Source organism: Mustela nigripes, chromosome 5 (genome assembly GCF_022355385.1).
Source record: "Mustela nigripes isolate SB6536 chromosome 5, MUSNIG.SB6536, whole genome shotgun sequence".
Classification (NCBI taxonomy): Eukaryota; Metazoa; Chordata; class Mammalia; order Carnivora; family Mustelidae; genus Mustela; species Mustela nigripes.
The window spans coordinates 74,944,957-74,968,686 of NC_081561.1; positions in this window are offsets into that span (position 1 = coordinate 74,944,957).

Genomic DNA, 23,730 nt, shown 5'->3' on the forward strand with positions numbered 1-23,730 from the left:
TGCAGTATCCTAAATGCCTTTGGTAAGTGTGTTTTAATTAACTGAATCTAATTCTGGGACCTACATTACCCATTTCATTAAAGCCCCTTCCTTACTTGACAGGTGAGAAATTCACACAGCTTCTCTCAGTTTACAAATGTTAAGCGATTGGCATGCGGTCACATAATTAATTAGTGACAGACCCATAATTTAAAGGTCACATTATGGGGACACCTGGGTGGCTCAGTCGGGTAAGTGTCTACCTTCGTTTCAGGTCATGATCCCAGGGTTCTGGGATTGAGTCCCGCTCAGCTGGGGGCCTGCTTCTTCCTCTGCCTGCCACTCCTCCTGCTTGTGCTCTCTCTCTCTGACAAATAAATAAAATCTTTAAAAAACAAACATAAACAGGGGCATCTGGGTGGCTCAGTGGGTTAAGCCACTGCCTTCGGCTCAGGTCATGATCTTAGGGTCCTGGGATCTAGCCCTCATCAGGGCTCTCTGCTCAGCGGAGAGCCTGTTTCCCTTTCTCTCTCCCTGCCTACCTCTCAGGGAGCCTGTTCCGCCCCCACCCCCTCCTGTCTACCTACTTGTGATCTCTGTCTGTCAAATAAACAAACAAACAAATAAATAAATAAATAAAATCTTTAGAAACAAACAAGCCTGCTTGTGCTCTTTTTCTCTGTCAAATAAATAAATAAATAAATATTAAATTTTTAAAAAACAAAACCTGACTGATAGGTTTGTAGGAAAACAAATGGACACGACCATTCAAATAGCCCACACTGTTGCACATCAGCTTCTGCCTCTGGGAAATCCAACACTGATTTAAAAAATGTAGGTTTTTCTCCTTGGTGCCCCTGCAACCTTATACTTCCTTTTTCTCAGGCAGCTCTGCCTTAAAAAATTACACATCTGGAGTACTCACGGGCTCAATGCACCAGATCTAAATCTTTTCCCACTCATAAATGGGCTCCCATAAGACCAGTGTTTTTCCAACCGAGGATCGTGACCCATCCGTGCACCATGAAATCAATTCAGTGGGCCATAATGGACGTGTTTTTTAAATTATATAAAATACAGTGCGTTCTCTCCGTTACCATTCGACCTCCACTTATATTTGAGGCTTGGAGGGGATTTTCTCTGATTTATATGGGGTAGCCTTGAGAAGAGGTAATTCCTTTTCATTCTGATTTTGCTTGAGTTAACATTTGCTCTAGATTTAGTTTATTAGAATCACCATAAATCCTGACCAAGAAAAGTCCCTTGCAGAGGATCCTTAAAAGAAGAGACCCTGCTTCCCTATGAACTGTTTATATAATAATTAAGTCAGGGTGCTGTAGTCATCTTTCCAACTTGCTCCTTGCCAGGGGGTCTAGAAGCTATAGACTTCTCAGGTTAATTGCACCCAATTGAATTCCCGCCTCTTTTGTGCAAGAAAGAGTGTTCAGTGTCTCCTCAGAGTCCTAAGGGCGCATTGAAGCTTTAGCTGCCAGAAAACGTAGGTCTGAGAGGATGAGAATCAGCTGGAGTTCAAGAGTTAGTCCCACTCCCTCCCCAAATGGAAAACCACACTGAAGTATTTGTCCTCTGTGCTTTGTTCCTAAAGCAAACACTATTTAGCTAAGTATGGTGTAAAGGGTTGCCATGTGCCACAACTGATAAATAAACTGGTAACCACAATGATGAGGGAGAAGTGGGGGTATTTTGTGGTCTTGGGGGGAATTGAAAGCTCCCTTTCATTGGAGACAGGCTACAAAAGACAAAAATCATCAAAACAAGGAATTAAATTGTTTTCTTAGAATAGAAGCTTTGTTGGCGACAGTTGGGGAGCGCATTTTTATTTTTAGATGATTGCTCGTTAGCAGGTAGGAAAATGTGTCAAATTATTTTTCTGATAAAAAGAGTAAGGGTGGACGGATATCTCAAATTTCGTTTTCTCTCTTTTTTTTAATTTAAAAATTTGTATTTAAAATGATATGTTGGAGCCTAATAAATATGGAAAAGATAGTCAGATGACTGGATGTCCCTGATCAAAGCAAATTTAAAAGGGACAAAATTTAAAAACCAATTACTAGATAAACGATGCTGTGGGTTCAAATAAATGTTAAAGTTTAGCTGTGTATAATAGTAGCAGTTAATCCAGAAGAACCCCTTTTTCTATTCTGACCTTGCAAGTCTTTTCTTTTCTTTTTTTTTTTTTTTTAAAGATTTTATTTATTTATTTGACAGAGAGAGATCACAAGTAGGCAGAGAGGCAGGCAGAGAGAGAGAGAGGAGGAAGCAGGCTCCCTGCTGAGCAGAGAGCCCGATGCGGGACTCGATCCCAGGACTCTGAGATCATGACCTGAGCCGAAGGCAGCAGCTTAATTTTGGTTTTATGGGGAGTTGTTGAAATTTGCTTTATTTGTACCTGCAGACATACAGGTTAGTGTTAAAGAATTACACCAAATAATTTTCACAGTATCTATGAATCAGGGGCATACCTAAATTTACATTTAGTTGTCTAAAACACAACAATGTGATCTTGGCAATATTTCTATATTTTATCCATGTGTACCAGTTGTGTTCAAAAAGAAAAATAAACTAGAAAGAAAAAGTTTTTGAAGTTCCATTTATATTAAAAACTTTTTGAATAATCTATAATTGAAAAATGATTGTAAGCTACTTAGGATTGTGGTAGTGTAGAGTAGCATGATAATCTAAAGTGACCAGAAGTCATCTATAATGATATCTATAATATCCATAATTTGAAGCAATCATAAATTTTTTTCTAAATATAAGATGCTTGGAGTTTAAAAAGGAAACTGACTTTGCTAACTTTGGCCATACATACCCGCAATAATTTTGTAGACTTATATAATTACTCCTTTCAGTTCCTTTTAATTGAGAGCTTTAAGTAGCTCATATTTTTATCTATTTGTAAAAATGTTTATATAGCATTTGGGTGTATACTCTTGCAGTCTTTTGGAAATATTTACATATTTGCATAAGGAATATATATTTATGATCATACCTGATTTATAGTTTCTTGAAAATATGTCATAATTATTTGCCCATATCAGTGAAAATTGTCAAAAACCTACTTTTAAGGGCTGTATTTCATGTCACGGATCTGCCCTAGTTCATTAAATCATTCTGCTATGTCACAGAGCAGTTAGTTGTTTCCAACCTCATTTTAAATCATGTGTGATGAGTGCATTTGTTTAGGAATTCTTGGCTTTTTCTCTTACTGACTTTTTAGAAAGAATTCCAGACAGTGAAAATACTGGGACAAAGGTATTTTCTCCATTGATTTAAGATACTTTATTTATCGTATACTAGATTCTTAGGTATTATGATCAGCACCAAGGCCTATACATTGTGTTGCACTGATTTATCCATTGCTTTTACCACTACATTAAATTTTTATATAAAGTTTTTACACCTAATAAGGGAAGTTCCTCCTTAGCTACTCTCCCCCCGCCTTTTCCTGCTCCCATAAAATTCATGGCTAAGCTCATCTCTTTAGCATTCTAAAAAATTTAGGATAATTTTTAATGTTCTCAAACTGTACAATTTTTTAAGGAGGTGGGATTTTTATTGGAATTTCGAAAGACATGTAAATTAATTTGGGGAGGATTAATATTTCTATGATACATCTCTTCAAACAGCCGAACTTTCTTTTGCATTTCAAAAAATATTTGTTGGTTTTTTTTTAACATAGGTCTCACATACTTCTTAATGACGTATGAGTAGATTGTTTTTATTTGATTGTTAGATTTTTGTTATGCTTCAAATATTATTATAATTATTTTATAACCACTTATAATTGGCATATAGCTTTGTTAATTATTAGATGAATTAACTTGGATTTCTCTAAAAGATCATATTATCTACAAATTATGGTTTAATAATTCAATGACAAATATTTATTAAGCATCTACTATTGGCTGCCGAGCCTTCTAAGCACTGGGCACACAATACTAGGGGGAATGTATAGGTTATGGGGGTTATGTTTCTAGCAGGAGAAGACAATAATCCAAGTTTTACCAGAATAACACATAAATTAAGATAGAGAGTGCTCACTGTAAGTGAACAAAGAAGAGACATATAAAATAACAAGGGAAGGTACTGAAATTTTAGGTAGAGCAAAAGGCCTGATCAAAAAAGTGTCTACTGAGTAAAGAAGTTAGAGTCAATCAGGAAGATAGTAGTCAATAAGATCTTAAAAGCATATAATGAGAGACTAGGTAATTGGGGTCTTTATGAGTCATAGTAACACTCCAGAGTAAGTTGGAAAGATACTGGAAGACTTAGAGGGAAAAAAAAAAAGTAATCTGAAATGCTTTAAATAGTTATGGTTTTGGCTGCTGTGGTGAGAACAGATTTAAGAGGATGGAAGCAAGGAGATCAGTTGAACAGCAGAGCAGAAGTTGTAGTTCTCCTGTCCATAGGGTCTTCGTTCACTTCAAAAGGCATCTGTAGACAGCTCTCATATATACTGACTACTTCCTGTTTGTCTGCCTGAGAGCAGTGGAGAAGTACCAGGGAGCTATACTTAGAATTGACCCACCAAGAAGGGAGTTGGTAACATAAAGCCTCTTGTTTCTCTCAGTGGGGCAAGTCTGAAATGTGTTCAGAAAAATCTTTCAAAGGGCCCCCAGCAGAACCCAGCTCCCATGTCCCAGAGCAGAATCTCACACTTTAATGAAGTTCCATCTACTTTCCCTGTTCCATTCTCCATCTACTCACCAGGCCTTCCAGGAGCACTGTCTTAGAGGTGGCTTCTGGAAGAATCCAAATTAAGATAGGTATTACGGTAATATTATAGTAATCCAGGCAAGACAGAATAACAACTTGGACCACAGTGCATCCTTAAAGTGGAGATAATTGATTTAATGCTGATTATCCTTTAAAGAAGAGGTGAAAGGATTTGCTGATGCATTTAACGTGAAATATAAGAGAGGAATCAAGGAATCAAGATGACTGAGCAATTAGAAGGATAAGGTATCCATTAACTAAAATGGGATAGTGTAACCCATCTGAAAGAAACCTAGAATACAGTGTGAGGTAGGAGTCGCTTTTAAAATATGAATATCCAGTTGATCCAGCACTATTTACTGGAAAGACCTTCCCATAGACATGGTAGTGCAGTATCCCTTTTGTCAAAAATCAAGTGACCATAAACGTGTGGGTATTTGTCTATACTTGTCATTCTGTTTCATTAGCCTATTGTCTATTCTTACACAAATACCCCACCTTCTTATTTCCTGTACTTTAAAAGAAGTCATTATATTCATCAGTGTAATTCCTCCAGGACTGTTCTTGAAGATTGCTTTTTATAACTTTATAATGTCTTCAAAGTTCATAATAAGTCCTAATATCCCACATTTAATTCCCTTAACTCTGTTCTTCTTGACGATTACTCTTACAACTTTATAATAATTTTAGTAATTAATGGTGTAATTCCGCTTTTTCTGTATCTCTTGAGGTAACTCGTAGACCAATTTCTTAAAAATTTAGAAATAAGTTATCACTTTACACATATACACACACACAAACAGAACTGATGTCACTAGAATTATGTTGAATCTTTAAGTCAATTTGGGGAGAATTGACGTTTTTACAGTATTGAACTTTCTAACCAACAGACTTGTTTTAAGAACTTGGGGCTTGAACTCATGACCCTGAGATCAAGACCTGAGCAGAAATCAAGAGTCAGATCCTTAACCAACTGAGCCACACGGGTGCCCTGCAAGAGATCCTTCTTGACCAGGTGGCTAGAGCAAAGTGCTGTGGGTGTGATAGGTTCACATGCCCTAAGAGGCAAGTGAACTATTGTGTCAACTGCTGGACAAACATCCTGTGACAGGGATGGGAGCTACAGGTGTGGATAAGTGTGGAGGGATCGGGCATGAGAGTTGATGCGAAGAAAGTGGGATGGAAAGGAGTGATCACTGTGAACTCAGAAACAAACGGGAAAAGAATGGGAAACTGTGATGAATTCAAGAACCAGAGAACAGATGAGGGAACACTGAGACTTAAATTGATTTGTCTAATGAGAAACAGAACCAGTCGGATACAGAGCCCAAGAAAAATACAGGGGCCAAGGTTGTCAGAAGAACCAGAGATTGGGATCCTCCTCCTGAATTGTGTCTAATGCTGGGTCCGTAGGATAGGAGCACTTCGCAGCATATGCCTGACCTGAAATTCTCAACAGTGTTCTCATGGTTTACGAGTCTATTGGAGTGAATCAGGGCTTTATTCATTCTATTGATCAGTTGTGAATGTAAGTATGGATGCTTCCCTGCTTCTAACAGTTCACCTAAATACTGCTCAGTTTCAAGGACTCTGAAGTTTTTTCCATGAAACAAACAATTATTTTTCTCTTTAAGATGGTCCTTTCTTTGGGTTGCCTGCGTGACTCAGGTGGTTAAGAGTCTGCCTTTGACTCAGGTCCTGGGATCGAGTCACACACTGGGTTCCCTACTTTTCTCCCTCTGCCCCTCCCACTGTTCATATGTGCTCTCTTGTTCTCTCGCTCTCTCTCTGACAAATAAATAAAATCTTAAAAAAAAAAAAAAAAGATGGTCCTTTCTCCAATCATAAGCCTTCCAGTTGAACACATGTTATGAACTTCCATTTTCACCATATTGTTCTCTGCAATACAAGGAAAGAATATCTAGTGGGAAGTGAGAAAAAGAAAGCTCTGCCCTATATTCCATGTATAGCATGTACTATTTTTATAAACAATGAAAGCAGATTTCTGACCCTAAGTACAAGTGCTTCAATAAGTAAACTTGTTTTCCCTTTCATTTTTCAAAGTCTTCATGGTAGAGGCTGTGGTGTGTCAGACACCAGAGGTATTCCTGAGCCAGACACCAGTTTGGCTCACACAGGCTTCAGCTGTCAACTTGTCTGCAAGGAGATCTTGGCAGTCGAATCCGTGCTCCCATTTCAGGCTGGGTGTCACACCAGCCGCCTACCCTTATTGGACAGCAAGCTAGGAGGAAGCATCTGTCCCAAACCCAGTCATGTGAGGGGTAGTATGAGTGGCAAGGTTTGACACTCATTTTTGCTTTCTCCCCCTCAGCTCAAGACCTGTAGAATCCAGACAGTAAACCCCGTGGCAGCAGTGCACGTGACAAAGAAGTCAACATACTCAGGAATTCTAGGTGCATGTGATGTTTCACATTCTTCAACTTAATAAAATACTTATAAAATCATTGTAAAACTTTGTTTTTAAAAACGTACACAAGTAATCAGGCATCCGTAGTTCTAAAGCTGCTGGAATTTCAGGAAAATAAGTCACTCTTTTATCACTATTCCCCCTAAATAGTTGATAGGTTAGGAAAAAACTTTCATTGTAGTTTCACTGTATCAATTACACCAATGGGAAGGTCTCATGGAAAACAAACGTAATAGATTACGTGTTGATAATAAAATTAAGGGCGCCTGGGTGGCTCAGTGGGTTAAGCCGCTGCCTTCGGCTCAGGTCATGATCTCAGGGTCCTGGGATCGAGTCCCACATCGGGCTCTCTGCTCAGCAGGGAGCCTGCTTCCTCCCCTCTCTCTCTCTCTCTCTCTCTCTCTCTGCCTGCCTCTCTGCCTACTTGTGATCTCTCTCTGTCAAATAAATAAAAATAAAAAATCTTAAAAAAAAAAAGATAATAAAATTAATACGTCACAAATTTGCAGAAAAATCTTCATATATTTTTGGACCCATATAATATAAACTAAGAGAAGTTTTGGATGATTTGGTCAATTATTTCATCAATTCAAATATAGTTCAGGTTATGACATATTTCCAAAACAGAAAATTCTTGTTCTTGTTCTTCTTCTTCTTTTTTAAGATTTTATGTATTTATTTAAGAGAGAGAGAGCATGAGCTGGGGGGAGGGGCACACAGAGAGGGACAAACAGGCTCTTGGATGAGTAGGGAGCCCAATAAAGTAGGGCTTGATCCCAAGACCCCAGGATCACGACTGAAGGCAGACCCTTAACCAACTAAGACAGCAAGGTGCCCCAGAAGATCCTTGTTCAATAGAACATTGAAATAATGCAATTTCCATGGGAAGTGTTTATATATCCTGCCCTCATCCACAGTGTGCTAAAGACATTCCACTGCAGCAGAACCAGCCATGACAGAGCCTGAACAGATGGTTTCCCATGAAATTTGTCCCCATAGTCTCTTCAAAATCCTACCAGCTCTTGGTCACCTCTTTACCACCTTACCAGATGTTAGAATTCTCATCATTAGAATACCTTGTTTGTACTAAAACATTGTCCCCAAACTCTTATAGATCACAGATATCATGAAATCATGATTTCAGAAGTTATTGTCAAGAATGGTGAAGTGTCTTAGATTTTACCCTATTTGCAGGCTCACAAGTTAGCCAGTCATAGTTTCTTGGATGCTGGCAGAAGACAGGAGACTCTTGGGTCAGAGACAAAAGACAGTTTATTAACCACAGACACAGCAGTGGACAAAGTATTAGTATTTGCTCTGGTTCCCTGAGCTCCAGTTCTCACAAGACAATGCAAGGAGGGCCAAGTGATACCTGTACATACAATGGATATGTTAGAGGAGATGAACACCAAGCTTAGAGAATCATAATATTTTATAATAGGCAATAACTTTGTCTTCCCTTTGCTATGAAAGGACACAGAATCTTTATTTTTTTAGACAGTAAATAAATTTAACTTGCTCTAGAAGGAGACACTATATCTAACTTCCAAGGCTGTTTTCTGTATACACAAAAGTGAAAAGATAGTTTTGAACAAAAGAATATTTTTATTAATAATTTATTAATTTATATTAGCTGTGTTTTGTTGTTTCTATAGCTTAATGCTTTAATATCTTCAAGACAGATGTCAAATATGTTAGGTAAACAGTTAGGGATTTGAGTTAATCTCCTGGATTGCCCATACGCTGAGCCCTACATGAGTTTGCGAAGGTGTCACTTTTAAATATGGGTTACCAATCCCAGAGCCTTGCTTTGCCTCCTCCTTCCTGTGGAAATCACAATAGAAGTGTTTGCCTGCAGTTCTGCTCTCTTTCCTTCTCTGCTTCATGATGGACCCTGGTGTTTTACCCTGGGGCCCTGCGGGTCATGCTGCATGACTCCAAGACAGCTCTCTCTTTGATCTATGTATGGTCTCACTATACCTAAATTAAGACTAAGTTATGATTAAAATATGGTCAGTAACCACAGCTCACAAAACATGCAAACACATTAGAAATGCATGGAGAGTCATCTTCCAACAGATACTATCTTAAAGGCCATCAATTTAAATATGCATTTATGCCCAAATCTTTTCTAAGGCAACTCCCTCTTCCCATAAAACAACTCAGTATATCTTTTAAACACTTTTCTTCAAACACTCTTATGTCATCTGTGATTTTTATTTACTTGGCCTTCTCATGCCTTGGCTCTAATGAGAACATATATATTTGAAGGCGATTGCAATGTACATTGCACAGGCCTCTTCTCTGCTACTTTCTCACTCCTAGAAAATATTTTTGCATCATCTGATTATCTCTAGTTTACTCAGCCATCCTGGTGACATCATGCTAAATGCAGTCTGCTTTGTCTATTTTTTAAAATATACTGTTGCAAAAATATTTTAGATGCAGTATGAATAAACAGCCCTGAGTAGGTAGAATAGAGTAGAAGAAGCTTGTAATTCCTTTTTTTTTGCATACTATATGGATGTATTAACTTACTTAAAATGTACATCATACCTCTGATGATCAAGAATCAAAGATGAACAAAAGTCATTAATCCTGTCACTCCATAACTGGTTCGACCTTTCTATTTTTGCTTTACAATATAGGCTTTGCATTTATCTCTATAAAATTCAACCTTAGATTTGTGTTTTCTTTTGAGCCTCTGAAAAAATCTCTCAAACTCTGAAAACAAAATCAGTTATCATTCTAGCCTCAAACCATCAAAAATTTAACAAGCACATTTTATATAATTTAATCCCAGTCCTTGATTAAAGTGGGGAGTAGGACAGAACTGAGCATGGGGTCCCGCGCACTCCGTTGGAACCTCCCATCAGGTGTACATTGATGAATGCTCCTTAAGCATAGTTGTAAGACATAAGAACCGATTTAACTAAACCTTCTTCCAGGCCCTACTTGTTTAAAAAAAATTCTATATGGAGATCTTTAGAGTCCTGCATTTCTATATTCTGTCCTTCTGTCAGTTTTGTTAACTAAAGAAAAGACGTTAGTATGTTATGACTTACTCTTATGGAATCCATAATGACAAACAATGGTCACTTCTTCATTTTCTCTATCATCTAGAACTTTTTTACATATATATTTTAACACAATATAATATGTTCTCTGTAATTATTATATACATTTAATTATATGTATATGAGTATATATACATATATTGTATATGTACATATGTAAATTGTGTATATAAACATATAATTATATATTATATTATTGAATTGTATTATTATATAATTAGTATTAATATATATTATATAATAACACTCAGAACAAATTAGATTAAGCTGTTATTTTGGGAAGTGAGTTTTTACCTTCATTATCAACAAAAATTTAGTAAATACATGTTATATGTTGCTCTGTTCTACAATTTGTCCTGAAGATGACATAGAGAAAAAAAAATCTCATTGGGAAAGGAAATTCCAGGAAGTGTTCAAAGAAGGGAGAAGATCGGACAAATTAGTGTCAGAGGAAGGAAGGGCACTGGTAAGGGGAACATGCCAAATTGGAGAGAAAAAAAATGAAGTGAGGAAGAATACATTGCACTTAAGACTTTTAATTCAAATCTAATTTACCCTTTTAGAATGACACTGTTGTTCTTATTTTTCTGGTCAGATTACCCTCTCTGCGATTGCTCTCCTGACTATCATTTGTGTTCCCAATCTTCATCCTTATTTCATTGTTTCCAATGTGTATATCTTGTCTGGTGCATAATCCTGGTAGACAGCAACCAAAACGAATTCTTCAGTATTTTGAACCCCTAATGGTCCAGGACATAACAGCCTCATTATGTGCTCAGTGATAATTTTAGAATTGGAAACTTCAGTTTTGGGGAATTACAAGTGAGAGGCTGGAAGGAATTTTCGATACAGAGAGCTAGAAAGATTGAATGACTTGCCTAGAATCATGTAAGTTTCTATGCATTCATTCACAAAAAGCGTCCCTCTAGCCCTGTTGCTAGGATTGTCTTTCTTGGATATCCAGGATTGGTCTGAAATCTCTGTATGGGCTGCTAACAAGGCATCAAAGCTTATTATGATTGTTTGGCTTGTTGGAACTGGTTTACATATTAAGAAAGGTAGACTTTGATCCCAGAGTCTGAATAATACCTTCTAAGACCATGTGTTGGCTCTTACATAGACACAGACATAAACAAATTCATCCCAGGGAGTCAATGGAAGTTTTCCTTAGATATTAATGTATATTTAGGGGCTGATGGCATATATTTAGAAGGATATCTTTCCTAATCCTTTTTATTAGCAGTTGGGATAGTGCCAAAATTCACAAACTGAAAGTCAGCCTTTCACTAAAATGACCTGAAGAGCAAACAAATTTTTTTCTGTATCTCCAGGAAGGACTAGCTGTGATATATTTATAAGCAGTGTTAACCAGAAGGCACAGCTTCTTTGATGATGGCACTGGTCTCAGCTCTCTAATATGACTCATGGAAACAGGCAGCAGTTGTGGGCATGGCTTCCCCAGCTGGGCTTAAAAAATCCCAAAGATCTTATATGTCAACCAGACCACAGTAGTTCTCTGCCTTTCCACGTAATGATCATCGAGATCCAATGCATTCCAAATGCACACCTCAACTGGATTTTTTATTATTATTTCTTTTTAAAAAATATTTATTTATTTATTTATTTATTTATTTATTTAATGTTTTATTATTTATTTAAAAATATTTCGTTTATTTATTATTTATTAATAAATTTATTTATTTATTTATGTGTTTGTTTATTTGGTCACAAGTAGGTGGAGAGGCAGGCAGAGAGAGAGGAGAAAGCAGGCTTCCTGCTGAGCAGAGAGCCCAATGCGGGGCTCTATCCCAGGACACTGGGATCATGACCTGAGCTGAAGGCAGAGGCTTTAACCCACTGAGCCACCCAGGCGCCCCTCAACTGGATTTATTTTTTAAATAATTGTTTATAAATTATTGGGCTCTTTTATTAATTTTGTATGCTTTTAGAAATTTTTGGAGTGAGGGTGCAGGGAAGAACACTATAACATCCATCCTTTGCCCATACACCATTAAAAATTCTGGAAGTAGTAGTGCCTGGGTGGCTCATTTGGTTGGGCAACTGTCTGCAGCTCAGGTCATGATCCTGGAGTCAACAGAATCAGGTCCCATGTCAGGCTCCCTGCTCGGCGGGGAGTCTGGTTCTCCCTCTGACCATTCCCTCTCATTCTCCCTCTGAAATAAATAACTAAAATCTTTAAAAAAAAATCTGGAAGTATATGGCTGAGAACCCTATAATACCTTCTTTCCTTATGCTGACTACCCCAATTTTTAATTTGAAGAAGGTATTCTGGGTGATTTGGAGGTACCATAACACAAAGAATATATTTTGTAGGAATTTTGTTTTGTAGTAGTATAAAACATTCAAACATCTCGGTCTAGCTCTGTAAATTTTCTCTCACAAAAATCCCTGGAGAGTCTTTCTTCTGGAGCTTTTCCTCTTTGCAAATTTAATATTTGTCATCCATCTAGTAGCTATGCAAACAAGTAATATTTAAAAATATGTTTTGAGTTTTTGGAGAAAATGATGCTGGATAAGTGTGTCATTTTGGAATTGCCTTTTTTTTTTTTTTTCTCTCTCTCTCAGAAAGAAGCCTGGCAGTTCTTCATACTTGAAAAACAAATGGGGCAAGGGGAGTGGCTGAAATAGAAAAAACAGATTATTTCCTTATTTTATGGACAGAAGTTCCTCTTACCTGGGGCCACAGAGGCCCTAGAACACCCAGGCTTAAGGCAATTTGGAAACGAGGGAAGGTGTCTCCTTAAACTAGTGTTGTTGGCTGCCTTATATTATCCCTAGGCCAGCATCCCAGTGCAGATGTCCCAAAGGCTGCTTCTGGCTGAGACATGTGGAAGTCCAGCTGCTGCATTGACCAAACCATTTTCTAGGACAGCCCAGATGGAAAGGAAAAAATGAAACTCGATTTTATTTTTATTCCCATAGAACTTCTGTTTTCCCCCTCAAGTTTGAATAAAGAGCCAACTAGATCTTATTTAAAATATAAGAAAACACCTAGTACCATGGGATGAGCTTTCATATTCCAAGATTGAGCCTGGAACCCATATTTGAAACCATGTTATAAAACTCAGAATCTTGAGTCCATAATGACAAGGAGAGTGTGTAGGGGAGCTGGTAGGCATCTCAAAAACAATCCAACAGTAAGTGTTCATGTGTTTGGTTTAATGGATTAAAATAGAAAAACATCAGAAAAATATATCAGCTGAACTTAGTTAATTTTTTTTAATTTTGGAAAATTCCCTTTCATCTACTCTTACGAGTTTTCTCAATTTTTATTTATGTCATTTACTAATCTTTGAAGTGTTGCATTGGAAGCAAAACCATTTAGCTTTTGATGATTATTTCCATAATTTGGAGTTTGATCACTTGGGTCATTTGTCCCTTATTGACATGAAAGGCTGTACTCCGGTGGCCTGTCAGAGGACAAAGCATAAACGTTCCTCCATTCATCATCCTGAAGTCAGACAAGTCTTGTGCATGATTTGCAAGGCCAGTTACAACAGCAAGAGGCATTCTCCACTGGTTAATGAGTCCTTTCAAACTCCTACAGCAAGCCTGTCCTTACCCTGTCAACAAGCCCTCAGCAAATTTTAATTCAATTATTGAACTCAAGAACATAATTACTAATTATGGTTATCTATTAAATATTACTCATAATTAGCTATCGTATGACTTTTTGTTGTTGTTTATAATCTTCTTTCATTTGCAAATCAATTTTGAACCTCTCAAAGTCCCTCTGAAATATATTATCTTGATTCACATGTGTTAGTCAGCTCAGGCTGCCATAACAAAATATCACAGACTGGGTGGCTTGAGCAACAGAAATTTCTTTGGTCACAGTTTTGAGACGATACGTTCAAGATCAAGGTGCCAAAAGGTTGGTTCTCAATGAGAACTCTTCCGGCTTGCAGACGGCTTCACTGTGCTCTCACTTGGCCTTTGCTCAGTATGCATGTGGAGATGAGAGTGCTGTAGGGTCTCTTTGTCTTCTTATACCAGCCCTATCAGATTAGGGGTCCAACCTCATGACCTTAATTCACCTCCATGGTCTCCTCAAGGACCCTATCTCCAAATAGAGTCACCCTGGGGATTAGGGTTTCAACATATGGATGGGGAAGAGGCATAATTCAGTTCATTACATCAGAGTTTGCAAATAAGACAACAGACTGAAGACTAGCCTTAGAAATGTCAGGGCCAGGATTGTTTCCACATTTTTGACTCCCTATTCTTTGTTTTGCTGCAATTCCTTTATGATGGGAAACAATAATTTTATGGGTTTTTGTAAAGTGCCCATGGCTTTCCAGATACTACAAATATTTAACTGTAAACATCTAAAAACCATAAAAGAGCTAGGTTTTGAAAAATAATTATGAAATGGAAAAGATTTCCTAAAGAACCATAAAACCAAGAATCCAAATGGGAAAAAAAGAGTGTAAAGGGGATTGTGTAAAACATTCAAGGCTTGTAAGACATAAAATGAAAAAGAAATATGAATGTGAAGCACAGGAAAGCCTGGAAAATATCTAAGATGCATATGACAGGTGGGGGACTCAGTTTCTTAATACACACAGATCTTTTATAAATCAACAGCAAAAAGACAACACTCCAAAAAATGAGCAAAGGACATGAATAGGGAGTTCATAGGAAAAAATATAAATGAATAAGAAACATATAAAAATAATCTTAACTTCTCTTGTAATGAAAGAGATGCAAGTTAAAATGACAACAAAACATTATTTTCTGCCTACCAACTGGCAGAAATGAAAATTGCATGGGAAAGGGATGCAGGAAAAATTATCCTTTTTGTTACACAATTGGGGAAAAAATAAATTAGTGCAATCTTATAGAAGGTAACTTGGCAGTATTTGTCAAAATAAAATAAGCACATACCCTTTAATCCAGCATTTCCACATCTGAGAATAATTGAAACTTCATAAACCATCACATACACACAAGGAAAGTTGTACATAAAAAAGTATTTGATGTAATATTATTTGCATATTAGTTGCTAGGGCTGCCATAACAAAATGCCACACACAGGGTGGCTTAAGCAACAGAAATTTACTTTCTCATAGTTCTGTAGCTAGAAGTCTAAGATCAAGGTGATGGCAGGTTTGGTTTCTTCTGTGGTCTCTCTCCTTGGCTTACAGACAGTTTCTTTATTGCTGTGTCTTTCCTCTCTGCCCATCACTGATGTCTCTCAGTGTGTCCTAATCTTTTCTTCTAAGGGCACCAGTCAGATTGAATTACCGCCCAATATAATGGCCTCATTCTAACTTCATTACCTCTTTAAGGTCCTATCTCCAAATATAGTCACATTCTGAGGTACTGGAAGTTAGGACTTCAGCACATGAATTTGGGAAGGGTATAATTCAATCCCTTATAGTTTATAAGAGGGGGAAAACAAGCAAAAAAAAAAAAAAAATATATATATATATATATATCCATCCATAGAGAACTGGTTATTATAAAATATTCATATAATGGAATGGTATGCCACTATTAAAAAAGCATGAGTTAGGGGTGCCTGGGTGGCTCAGATCGTTAAGTGTCTGCCTTCAGCTCAGGTCATGATCCCAGGGTCCTAGGATCAAGTTCTGCATCGAGCTCCTTTCTCATCAGGGAGCCTTCTTCTGCCTCTCCCTCTGCTGCTCTCCCTGCTTTTGCTCTCTTGCTCTTTCTGTCAAATAAATAAATAAAATATTTAATAATTTAAAAAAAGCATGAGTTAGAACTATATGTAATACTAGGAAAAGACACTTAAAATGAACTGTTGAGTAAAAAGCAAATTCAGAACAGTATGTATAAGAATATCTACATTGTGAGGGGAAAAAAAGGTATGTGCTTTTGTGTGTGTGTGTATATATATATATATATATATATATATACACATATATGTGTGTGCATATGTATTTGCTACATATATTCACATATATATGAAATTTCTGGAATGATATATAAGAAGGTGCAGTGTGAAACTGAGGTTTCAGAAGATGTCTTTCTAGATTGTTTGAGACTTTTAAATGAACATGTTATTTTAAATTCTCAAAAACTACATGTCAGTTGGATGCAATTATTCTCATCCCTATATGCAAGCTCTTTGTCATGCAACCTTATAGCTCTTCTCACCAGACAGTGAGGGCTGTCTTTTTTCAGCCCTTGAATTTGGGCTCCCATGTCATTGGACCCAACCAATAAAATATGGTGGAAGTAATGCCTTCCTGCTTTGAGCCTGCCCACTTTCACCCTCTTGCCAGCTTGCCATAGACACATGAATGAGCCCACTCAAGACTGGAAGCACCCAGCTGATTGCAACCCAAATTAAAAACCTATGGAATCGTGAGCTAAAAGTGGTAGTTATTTGGGGTTCTTTGCGATGCAGTAATAGATTACTGATGTCCTGAATAATAACATAGAGCTATAAACAAAAGCACGAAGACGTTGATACATTTATTTACAAACAGATGAATAAATGGGATGAAAATTAGTAGTTCTGTCCTCAAAACACACACTTCTGACATGTAAATAAAATATCACCACCCTGTTAGCCGGACTCTTCTTCCTTAGCTATAGTGAGGACCACACATATCCGTAACATTTTCATTGTTGTGACAAAAAATTCTCTAAGATTACAAAATATAGCTTAGTATATAGTTTAGTCTGTAACATTTATGCAAAACCACAAATTATAGAATAATCTAAGGGAGAAGGAGAGAAAATATTTTCGATAGGAAGGGTGACCTCAGAATACAGAAGAACCAACAGGACTATCTAAACCCACCCTGAACCATATATATGAATAGATGGATACATAAGATCATACATAACTATGTACAACACAATTAAAGTTTATGGAGAGATGTACACGAGAGCCTGCATGAGGGGATTAGGCCAGCAGTGTGATTAGAGTGTCCATAATGACCGTATTTCTGGCTAAAGTGAGGTTCTGATTAGACCTCATGGCATGCCCGCATTTCTGGACATCTCTCCTACCTCCTCACACCTTTGCAATCACATTCACCACACTTTCTGAGTCCCAGATTTCTCAATTGCAACAATGAAAGTATTTCCATGTAGCAAACACATACAGAAGTCTCCCATAGGCGAAAAGATCCTGGGGTGAAATTATCGTCTTTTTGGGCCAGTGTTTGTATTTCATTGAGCTGTCTGCCTGATTGTCCTGTTTTTACTTCCAAGAACTGAAGATTGGGCTTGAGTTTGTATTCTTGGCTGCCAAATAAATCTTTCTGCCTTGTGTCCTTTTTATGAACCATCACATTTTTCCATTATGGTGGGCGTTCTGGGCAAATAATGGCATTCTGGAGAGATTTTTGTCAATTGCTCTAGTATTTTGGTTTTGTTCTACAGAAAAAGAAAAAGGGCATGAGAAGTGTGATAACTAGGTCTAGGCTAGATCTTAAGGTTTTATACTGAAAAGCTTGGTGGAGGTTCTTTTTGAAAGTGGTGTCTTTCTTTTCCTTTTTCTTTTTTCTTTTTTTTTTTTTTAAGATTTTATTTATTTATTTGACAGACAGAGATCACAAGTAGGCAGAGAGGCAGGCAGAGAGAGAGGAGGAAGCAGGCTCCCTGCTGAGCAGAGAGCCCGATGCGGGGCTGGATCCCAGAACCCTGGGATCAGGTCCTGAGCCAAAAGCAGAGGTTTTAACCCACTGAGCCACTCAGGCACCCCAGAAAGTGATGTCTTTCTAAAGAAATTTGTGTGGGATCTGTCAGATGATTTCATTTAGCACTACTTCCAGTCAGGAGGCTGAGGTGGCCATTAATGGCTTCTCAGAGCTCTGAGTTAAGCAGCTGGGGAACCACTGCACCAACTCAGACAGCATCTTATGGCAAAGCATAGGACTTCTGTAGGGAATTAGTCCACCATGTGTTCTAGCACAGACTTAAGAGAATGCTCATCAGCCTAGAATATCTCCCAGGACACATTTTTTTTTTTTTTTTTATTCTTTGCTCAAATCTCCCTTTATATTGAATTGTCTTCTTTAAATTTCTGTTTTGTTTTTCAGATGTCCAGTTCTGAGTTGTTCGCCACTAAGGACTCCCCATAGCCTCTACAGCTATTCCCATCCAAGTCTCCTTCCACTCATTTCCTGCTTCTCCTTCTAGTTTATTTATGAAAGAAATGTTCCTTCAGAACAACTTGTGGTCAAAATTGCATTACTGATACATCAGACAATTCCAAATCTTTGGATTAAGAAACTCATCCATAGACTATATGTCTATGGCTAACTGTATTGAATCAGCACTAATGAGGCATTTAACTTACTTTGTTAATTGAATCAGAAATGAAAAATAAAGAAGCAAAAACACTCTTTACCTGTAAAACACTATGAAAACCACAAATCAGCCTGTGACTCTCTTGATAAACAAGGCATAGAAGGTTTCTTAAAAGCACCTTTTGACATTATATTTTTTAACAGAAGGATGAATTCTAAAAGGTCCTTTAGTTCTTTTTCTTTCCATCTGTACCTGCTCTTGATATTACTAAATAGTAGATAAGTCTTACCTGTAGTCATTTATTTATTCTTTTTTTTTGTTGACAATTTCTTTTAGGAAAAAAAAAAATTAGAGCATCTATTAAGTGGCATGTATGTTACCAGGACTGGGCTAACAAGATGAAAAGGAAGAAATCATGACTTTTACCCATAAGGAGACAGCTTAGTTAGGAAAGACTGACTTGGGCGTCTGAATGCTCTGAGATGGGAAAACAAGAAGAGGTATAGGTTTGAAGGAGTAGGATTTTTAAGATTTATTCCCTTACTCAAGACAGACTGAGTGAGAGAGAGAGAAAGAGGAAGCAGGAAAGGAGTATAGGGAGAGGGAGAGAATCCTTAAGCAGACTCCCCACTGAGCACAAAGCCCAACACGGGGCTCTCTTCTAGGACCCTAAGATTACAACCCAAGCTGAAATCAATGAGTGGGATGCTTACCCCACTAAGCTACCCAGGCACCCCATGTGTATGCCCACTTCTTTTGTGTTTTATAATCTTCTGTGGAAATAGAAAGTCACTCTCATTTGCCTAATTTATTATCTCTGATACGCTTGGAAACCATTATTTATTTAGATTTGTGGAGTTTTATTCTATAGGCCAAATAATCCCAATTGCTTTAGTCTGGCTTCCAGTTTCATTTTTTATCATTTTAAGCATTTCTGGATCCTATTATTTGCCTCTAAATTCCTCAGGTCTTTACATTTTACATTCTTGTGCTAGAATTATTGCTTTGGTTAAGAACTGTCCAGTATTAATACATGCATTATTCCAATTCCACATCCCAGCCTGGTGAATATGCTTTCGACAATAGTTACCATGCTGAACGGCACGCTAATTTCGTCAGTTCTCCTCCTGTTCTTCTTTCAGTTTATCTTCACATGTCTGTTAAAGAAGTGAAAAGAGCAGGTGACAATGTCTTCTAGTATCTAATAGATGAATTTTTTTTAAAGATTTTATTTATTTATTTGACACAGAGAGAGAGAGATCACAAGTAGGCAGAGAGAGGGGGGAAGCAGGTTCCCTGTTGAGCAGAGATCCTGATGAGGGACTCTATCCCAGGACCCTGAGATCATGACCTGAGCCAAAGGCAGAGGCTTAACCCACTGAGACACACAGGAGCCCTTAATAGATTAATTTTTGAACTGAACTTCCACTGCCGTGAAATTGCTTCTGATCTGCCAATTTGGGTTTTTAATTTTTCACCTTATACCATTAAAAAGTTTCAAAGTATTTAAATTATTCAGTGCATAATGACAAAGATTATTACTACTATGCAAATGGGCATAAGCCTGTACGTTCAAAAGCTCTAAGAGAAGTTGTTAAAAACATGCTATGATTAATTGAAAATTTCAATTGAATGTTAAGATATAACTTGAAACTTTGGAAATTGTCTTCCAGTCCATATTTGCTACCATTTTAGAAATGTGAGCCATGTTTGTTAATGAGCACCCAAGAACTGATTAGCAATTATAGCACACAAGTGATATCAAAAGGGAACTGGACCGGGAGTCAGGAAGCCTGCCTTGGAGATGCACCAACCCCGCTCTTGTGACCTTGGAGAACTTACCTTCTCTGAAATTCAATCTATTCTGTTCAACAGAGTCCAAAAGTTGAACCAAAAATTTGTAGCCCAAAAGTTGTAGCAAGAAATTAAGACATAACGAAAATGAAAACAGCTGACAGAGTATTTGCTCATTCAGTGATGCTTATACTTTTTTTTTAAAGATTTTATTTATTTCACAGACAGAGATCACAAGTAGGCAGAGAGGCAGGCAGAGAAAGAGGGGGAAGCAGGAGAGCCTGATGCAGGGCTCGATCCCAGTACCCTGAGACCATGACCTGAGCCAAAAGCAGAGGTTTAACCCACTGAGCCACCCAGGTACCCAATGCTTATACTTTTCTTTTGCACTTCCTCAAGGCATTGGGTCAAAGGAGAAGGCTCAGAAGATGTAATTCCTCCCTCAAGCAATTTATAATCCAGTTGGAAAGACTGTATGTGAACTTCAAGTGATATTTTAGAAAGAGGATTATCAGGAACAAGAATAATTGGGCAAGAGTTCATGTAGAATATAGTGTTGGGTTCCAATAATGGGTTCATGGTCAAAGGAGCGAGACTGATAGAAAGTGAAGGTCAAGCAAAGCTTTATTTTGTGCCAAGCATCAAGAATCAAACTGACTGTCAAACAGACCGGTCAGGGCCACCCCTTACAGAGAGGGCGACCCCTCCCTGCCTCACAGACTAACTTTTTTATTTTTTTATTTGACAGACAGAGATCACTAGCAGGCAGAGAGGCAGACAAAGAGAGAGGAGGAAGCAGGCTCCCCGCTGAGCAGAGAGCCCGATGCAGGGCTCAATCCCAGGACCCTGGGATGATGACCTGAGCCTAAGGCAGAGGCTTTAACCCACTTAGCCACCAGGCATCCCACAGACTGACTTTTATAGAGCAAAGGCCTTGTGGTTGAGCCTGGCTACACACAGGTGGCCAATAAGATTGCAACACACAAGAGAAAGCTGCACAGTCATGCCAGGTCCCACACAGGTGGCCAACTGAATTACAATTTACACTATAGTAGACATTTGAACTAGCCTATCACCTTGGCCAGAACTGGTGCCCATAAGGCGCCCAAAAGGCGGGGCCCACACTCCTGGGTAGCTAGGGAGACAGTATGTGTGTTTTACTGATTGGATGTTTCCACCTCGCCCAACTCATCCCTGTCATCTCTACCTGACCTGACCCACCCTTGTATTTGGGCTTTGTTACCTGGGACTGGGTTCCTGGACTTGCTTTTAAGTAAGTTCCCCTGAGGGGCAGGGTCAATTTAAGTTTTACTGCATAAACAACAAAATGGCTGTTCAACCGGGATTGGGGCTGCTGTAGTTGAATAGGCCCTTACAATAGAATGTGAGGCTGACCTTAAGGATGGAAGGGTTTGCATTGTGGGACTATGAGGAGGGAGCATCCTAGCCAAGCAGGGTGAGTTAAAGGAAAGCAGAGGTGCCAAGTTTAACAGCACATCTTTCCAGCAGGAGAGCAGAAAGCATGATCCTTTCCCTAGGATCTTTAGCAAACAAATAAAATACAATAAAAATAATCTTTTTATTTCCTTGCACACATCCTGGCTCACCGAGGCATAATTTCAGGAGGGATAAAATCACTTCTTTAAAGCTATTCTTTCCTTCCATTATTCAGCAGAAGTGGATTACATTTCCTCCTTAAGCATCATGTGGGGAAGCCTAACGGTGTGTCCTGAGCTCATGGTTGTAGACAGAGGTTTTATGTAGGATCTTTGAAACACGGGGATCCAGAGATATTTGAAACAGGGGAACCATCTAGTTCAAACTTGCTGTTTTACAGCTTAAAAAAAAGGGTACCTAGACATAAGTCAGGTGAAAACCTAAGCCTAAGGTGAATACCTAAGTTCTGTTGGCTTCTGAATTTCCTGTTGAGGAAAATCTAACTCTAATCTCTTAATGGATTGGTGTGGGAGCATATTCATTCATTCATTCATTCATTCATTCATTCATTCCATCTTTCCTGAGTGCCTGCTCTGTGCCAGAGAATGATAAAGTATGAAACTAAAGACAATCCAAATGAGAACAAACAAAGTCCATTGAGTTTGCTATGATGAAGTCCCAGAACCTAAGTCAGGTTCGGTGGGGTGAGGAGGTTCGGAGCCGACGACTAAAGAAAGAATTCTTAAGATGTCGTTGGTGCAAAATGGTGGTTTATTAAAGCACGGGGACAGGACCCATGGGCAGGAAGAGCTGCTGCCCCAGGTTGTGAGGAGTGGCTGGTTATATACACAGGAGTTGGGTAGGTGAGGACAAAGGGGTGTCCAGAAGGGCTATTGGGGCAAAGAATACTATCAGGATATTGAAGGCTTGGTTACTATCAAGTAAAGACAATTGAGAGTCTCCTGGTGGAATGTTACATTCCTGCTATCAAGCATCCTTGTTAATGAGATTTAGGTTTAGGAGAAATTGAACTTTATTTACTTTTCCTTCTACCTCCGCCTCCTTCGGATTTTTATGGGGGGGAGGGTGACATTAGGGCTTGAGGAACTGAGTTCTGTGTCTTAGGAAATTGGGCTATTGATAAGGTAACTTCTTTGTTGTAATCTCAAGGACATTTGCAAACCAAGGGAGACTCCTGTCTTGCAGGATTGTGATCTCAGCAAGTTAACTATTTATCATTTTATGGCAGTCAGGGGTGCCGGAGGAATGCTACACCTATGGAGGGGAGCGGGTGAAGGGGGGGTGCAAGGCACCAGCCTTTGCTTTGTCCTCAGCCAGCCTCCTGCTCCCTCATCAGCTATAGCATTTAACACTTAACACAGGGGACTCTAAGGCCATGCAGGGGAGTGGGAAACTATCGGGGTGAAAAAAACCTCTAACCAGGTGCGCTCTGGTTAGAGACTGCTGGTATGGGGAAGCTAGAGACACACTAAGAGCGGGGCATCCCATGTGATAGATTTGGGGAGCATATTTTACTTTCTCTGGTTGGTTCTGAGTTGGAAGTGGGGACGCAGTTAGAGAAACTGGCTGTTGTTGTCCTAGCCCTGACCATTCTACTGACCATTTGGACCAAGAGGTTATACTTTGTCTTCCCGAACTAGTTGCCACAGAGATGGAAGGTCACGGAGCTACTGTCATAGGTGGTGTGGCCAAGGTCCATGCTTATATTCAGGTCACTTGGGACATAACCAGGGAAGCTGAGCCTCCTCTCATGGAGTTTACAGTCTAGCAGACAAGACAGATGATGAATAACAGTTTAATCAGGCCTTAGAAAATGCTAGAAAGAAAACATTCCTGGGTGGATCTGATATATCTGGAGAGCGGGAGTCTCCCTGAGCAATTGATTTCAAGCTGGGCGCCAGATGTTAAGTAGAAGTTATTCAGAAGAGTCAAAATGTTATTGCCAATACTACTTGTGAGGTTTATCAAACATATCTGTCCATAGTAGACTACATTCCC